Below are 6,000 nucleotides of genomic sequence, written 5' to 3' on the forward strand. Positions count from 1 at the left end.
ACAAAAAAAGTAGCACTAAGAGCCAAATTGATAGGCAAATTTAAGGACCAGAGCCGGAGCGTAGGTTGGAAAAATCATTTCAAACAACATCTGTGCAGTTTTGGACTCCACAACGAGGACAACCTGCACCAGATAAATAACCCGGACGCATTTAAACACTTGCCACGGTTTTTCCAGGAAGTACTCAATGCGTGGTATCAGGTTTCAGCCTGGACTGTACCGGAATGCGGAACGAGAGGGTCAGTGCTGCGGCTGCCCTTCCTCTCAAGCCCGTATTTTAAAAATGGGGAGAGGGCAATCAAGTGCGAGGCAATGGAGAAAGCGGGATACATTAGAATAGGGGATTTAGTGAACGATGAGGGGGAGTTTGATGTACAAATGGTGTTGGTGGGGTTAAAAAACAAGGGGTATGTGTGCAGAAAGGATGTGATTGAGAGAGTGTTTGAAAATGTAAAATTGTCTTTGTCGAGCGAATGGGAAAAACTAATCAAGGAGAAGGAGGGAGCGATGCGGGACGATGCGGTGGGGATCTCCCTGTGCCTAGGGGAGAAGAAGCACAACATTACTGATGTCACCACAAAAATTTGGTATAGATGCGCAATCACACATAGAATACAGAAACCCACATCTGAAGTTAAATGGACAGACACATACCCAGACATAACAAGCAACATGATATGGAAAAACATTAACATACCGCACACACCGCATGCAATATTTGACTTAGATTTCAAACTGAGGCACAGGAGGATCTTCACCTGCATCGTCCTGCATCAAATCCACAAGGAGAGGTATGAAAGAAAGTGTTGTGTATGTGAAAGTGTGGATGAGGATTTGGTGCATTTGTTTGTGACATGTGGGGAATTGGGCGTGTTTTGGGGAAAAATAAGGGAAATGTTGGGGAAATGTAGTGAGAATGAGTGTTGGAATGAAAGGGGGTGGGAATTGTCGGTGCTGTTGGGGGTGGGAACGAAACAAAAAAACCACAACGTTATGAATATGATTTTAGCCTTTGCACGCAAAGCGGTTTTTAACAGAAGGAATTTTGCATTGTACGAAAACAAGAGAATGAATGTGTGGAGAATGTTTTCGAATGAATGGAGAGCACACCTAAAATTGTTGCACGTTGCGAATGAGAGTGAGTTTGTGAGAATGTTTGTGGAAGGGGCGAAAGTGTGTGGGGTAAATGAAGAGGGCATTGTGTGGGACGTATAATTTATTTTGTTTCTGTTACGGTTTTTCGTTGGTCATGGGGAAAAATGGGTGGTTTGATTTGAGGGCCTTTTGGTTTGCAGGGGAGGTTGAGAGCTCTCAAGGGGATTTTGTTTGCTTTGGGGTTTGTTTTCGGGGGTTGTTTACTTTGAGGGAAGAACTCAAGAGAGTTTTTAAGTGTTTTGGAATCAGGGGAGGTTTTGATTTTGTTTGCTTTATTTTGTTTTCTTTGGCAAGCGCTTGCCTCTGAGGGGAGGTTTGATTTATATGGTGTATGTTTTGGTATTGTATTTCTTGTAAATGATGTGTAAATAATATAAATGTTTTTGTACTTTTGATAATAAAAGATAAAAAAAAAAAAACACGTCCGATCTCGTCCGATCTCGGAAGCTAAGCAGGGTCGGGCCTGGTTAGTACTTGGATGGGAGACCGCCTGGGAATACCAGGTGCTGTAAGCTTTTTCATTTTTTTGATCATATGCTTTTCTTTCATCATATAGAGACATATTCACATGTCCAAAAATTCAGCCAGAATCAATAATGTGGGGGAGCATTTGCTTTTACATTTTTTTCATCATATGCTTTTCTTTCATCATATAGAGACATATTCACATGTCCAAAAATTCATCCAGAATCAATAATGTGGGGGAGCATTTGCTCCCCCACATTATGGCCGAGGGCATGAGATCTTTAAAAGGCCCCTTTCTGCACACAATAATGGCTTACGGCCATACCACCCTGAACAGGCCCGATCTCGGAAGCTAAGCAGGGTCGGGCCTGGTTAGTACTTGGATGGGAGACCGCCTGGGAATACCAGGTGCTGTAAGCTTTTTCATTTTTTTCATCATATGCTTTTCTTTCATCATATAGAGACATATTCACATGTCCAAAAATTCAGCCAGAATCAATAATGTGGGGGAGCATTTGCTCCCCCACATTATGGCCGAGGGCATGAGATCTTTAAAAGGCCCCTTTCTGCACAACATAATGGCTTACGGCCATTCCACCCTGAACACGCCCGATCTCGTCCGATCTCGGAAGCTAAGCAGGGTCGGGCCTGGTTAGTACTTGGATGGGAGACCGCCTGGGAATACCAGGTGCTGTAAGCTTTTTCATTTTTTTCATCATATGCTTTTCTTTCATCATATAGAGACATATTCACATGTCCAAAAATTCAGCCAAACTTGACTATCTAGAGGAAGTAAAAGTCGTAACAAGGTTTCCGTAGGTGAACCTGCGGAAGGATCATTACCGGTTTGAGATCCCCGCACCCGAGGCCGCGTGGCCCCTTGGTGCTGGCGGCGGATATGTCAGGAAAACATTTGTCTCAAATGTTACCAATTTGGTAAGGTTACCAAAACTCCTAAAACAAAGACCAACAGAGCACCGGCCTGTCCTGTAATCCCGATTAAGAAAGCGCCCAGCAAGAAAAACAACAAGAGCATTTCCGTAGGTGAACCTGCGGAAGGATCATTACCGGTTTGAGATCCCCGCACCCGAGGCCGCGTGGCCCCTCGGTGCGGGGATCTCAAACCGGTAATGATCCTTCCGCAGGTTCACCTACGGAAACCTTGTTACTACTTTTACGTCCTCTAGATAGTCAAGTTTGATCGTCTTCTCGGCACGTCTTCTCATGAAAAGATTTCTGCTTCAAAAAAGTTGAAAATTTATATGAAAAGATTTCGACTTCAAAAAAGTCTAAGATTTTCATGAAAAGATTTCGGCTTCAAAAAAGTTGACCATTTTCATGAAAAGATTTCGGCTTCAAAAAAGTTGACCATTTTCATGAAAAGATTTAAGCTTCAAAAAAGTTGAAAATTTTCATGAAAAGATTTCGGTTTGAAAAAGTTGAAAACTTTCATGAAAAGATTTCGGCTTCAAAAAAGTTGAAAATTTTCATGAAAAGATTTCGGTTTCAAAAAGTTGAAAATTTTCATGAAAAGATTTCGGCTTCAAAAAAGTTGAAAATTTTCATGAAAAGATTTTGGTTTCAAAAAGTTGAAAATTTTCATGAAAAGATTTCAGCTTCAAAAAGGTTGAAAACTTTCATGAACTATTTCGACTTCAAAAAAGTCGAAGATTTTCATGAAAAGTTTTCGGCTTCAAAAAAGTTGAACATTTTCATGAAGTATTTCGGCTGCAAAAAAGTCTAAAATTTTCATGAAAAGATTTCTGCTTCAAAAAAGTTGAAAATTTACATGAAAAGATTTCGGTTTCAAAAAGTTGATAATTTTCATGAAAAGATCTCGGCTTCAAAAAAGTTGAACATTTTTCATGAAAAGATTTCGTTTTCAAAAAAATGGAACATTTTCATGAAAAGATTTTGGTTTCAAAAAGTTGAAAATTTTCATGAAAAGATTTCAGCTTCAAAAAGGTTGAAAACTTTCATGAACTATTTCGACTTCAAAAAAGTCGAAGATTTTCATGAAAAGATTTCGGCTTCAAAAAAGTTGAACATTTTCATGAAGTATTTCGGCTGCAAAAAAGTCGAAGATTTTCATGAAAAGATTTCTGCTTCAAAAAAGTTGAACATTTTTTATGAAAAGATTTCGGCTTCAAAAAAGTTTAAAATTTTCATGAAAAGATTTCGGCTTCAAAAAAGTTGAACATTTTCATGAAGTATTTCGGCTTGAAAAAAGTTGAAAATTCACATTAAAAGATTTCGGCTTCAAAAAAGTTGAAAATTTTCATGAAAAGATTTCTACTTCAAAAAGTTGAAAATTTTCATGAAAAGATTTTGGTTTCAAAAAGTTGAAAATTTTCTTGAAAAGATTTCAGCTTCAAAAAGGTTGAAAACTTTCATGAACTATTTAGACTTCAAAAAAGTCGAAGATTTTCATGAAAAGTTTTCGGCTTCAAAAAAGTTGAACATTTTCATGAAGTATTTCGGCTTCAAAAAAGTCGAAGATTTTCATGAAAAGATTTCTGCTTCAAAAAAGTTGAACATTTTCATGAAGTATTTCGGCTTCAAAAAAGTCGAAGATTTTCATGAAAAGATTTCTGCTTCAAAAAAGATGACCATTTTCATAAAAAGATTTCGGTTTCAAAAAGTTGAACATTTTCATGAAAAGATGTCGGCTTCAAAAAAGTTGAAAATTTTCATGAAGTATTTCGGCTTCAAAAAAATGGAACATTTTCATGAAAAGATTTCGGCTTCAAAAAAGTTGAAAATTTTCATGAAAAGATTTTGGTTTCAAAAAGTTGAAAATTTTCATGAAAAGATTTCTGCTTCAAAAAACTTGAACATTTTTTATGAAAAGATTTCTGCTTCAAAAAAGTTGAAAATTTTCATGAAACGATTTCGGCTTGAAAAAAGTTGAAAATTCACATTAAAAGATTTCGGCTTCAAAAAAGTCAAAAACTTTCATGAAGTATTTCGGCTTCAAAAAAGTTGAAAATTTTCATGAAAAGATTTCTACTTCAAAAAGTTGAAAATTTTCATGAAAAGATTTTGGTTTCAAAAAGTTGAAAATTTTCATGAAAAGATTTCAGCTTCAAAAAGGTTGAAAACTTTCATGAACTATTTCGACTTCAAAAAAGTCGAAGATTTTCATGAAAAGATTTCGGCTTCAAAAAAGTTGAACATTTTCATGAAAAGATTTCTACTTCAAAAAGTTGAACATTTTCATGAAAAGATTTTGGTTTCAAAAAGTTGAAAATTTTCATGAAAAGATTTCAGCTTCAAAAAGGTTGAAAACTTTCATGAACTATTTAGACTTCAAAAAAGTCGAAGATTTTCATGAAAAGTTTTCGGCTTCAAAAAAGTTGAACATTTTCATGAAGTATTTCGGCTTCAAAAAAGTCGAAGATTTTCATGAAAAGATTTCTGCTTCAAAAAAGTTGAACATTTTCATGAAGTATTTCGGCTTCAAAAAAGTCGAAGATTTTCATGAAAAGATTTCTGCTTCAAAAAAGATGACCATTTTCATAAAAAGATTTCGGTTTCAAAAAGTTGAACATTTTCATGAAAAGATGTCGGCTTCAAAAAAGTTGAAAATTTTCATGAAGTATTTCGGCTTCAAAAAAATGGAACATTTTCATGAAAAGATTTCGGCTTCAAAAAAGTTGAACATTTTCATGAAAAGATTTCGGCTTCAAAAAAGTTGAAAATTTTCATGAAAAGATTTTGGTTTCAAAAAGTTGAAAATTTTCATGAAAAGATTTCTGCTTCAAAAAACTTGAACATTTTTTATGAAAAGATTTCTGCTTCAAAAAAGTTGAAAATTTTCATGAAACGATTTCGGCTTGAAAAAAGTTGAAAATTCACATTAAAAGATTTCGGCTTCAAAAAAGTCAAAAACTTTCATGAAGTATTTCGGCTTCAAAAAAGTTGAAAATTTTCATGAAAAGATTTCTACTTCAAAAAGTTGAAAATTTTCATGAAAAGATTTTGGTTTCAAAAAGTTGAAAATTTTCATGAAAAGATTTCAGCTTCAAAAAGGTTGAAAACTTTCATGAACTATTTCGACTTCAAAAAAGTCGAAGATTTTCATGAAAAGATTTCGGCTTCAAAAAAGTTGAACATTTTCATGAAGTATTTCGGCTGCAAAAAAGTCGAAGATTTTCATGAAAAGATTTCTGCTTCAAAAAAGTTGAACATTTTTTATGAAAAGATTTCTGCTTCAAAAAAGTTTAAAATTTTCATGAAAAGATTTCGGCTTGAAAAAAGTTGAAAATTCACATTAAAAGATTTCGGCTTCAAAAAAGTCAAAAACTTTCATGAAGTATTTCGGCTTCAAAAAAGTTGAAAATTTTCATGAAAAGATTTCTACTTCAAAAAGTTGAAAAT

General features: G+C 35.0%; 1 non-coding gene and 1 pseudogene across 1 annotated transcript; both read left to right on the plus strand.

The window, feature by feature from the left end:
• The first annotated feature begins 1,931 nt into the window (after nucleotides 1–1,931).
• LOC114920066 (5S ribosomal RNA) lies at nucleotides 1,932–2,040 on the plus strand (annotated as a pseudogene).
• A 161-nt stretch (nucleotides 2,041–2,201) lies between these two features.
• Nucleotides 2,202–2,320, plus strand: LOC114920067 (5S ribosomal RNA). Its single transcript, XR_010665810.1, has one exon. It is a non-coding gene; the product is annotated as a 5S ribosomal RNA (ribosomal RNA).
• Nucleotides 2,321–6,000: the final 3,680 nt, after the last annotated feature.

Source organism: Labrus bergylta, chromosome 24 (genome assembly GCF_963930695.1).
Source record: "Labrus bergylta chromosome 24, fLabBer1.1, whole genome shotgun sequence".
In the NCBI taxonomy this organism is placed as follows: Eukaryota; Metazoa; Chordata; class Actinopteri; order Labriformes; family Labridae; genus Labrus; species Labrus bergylta.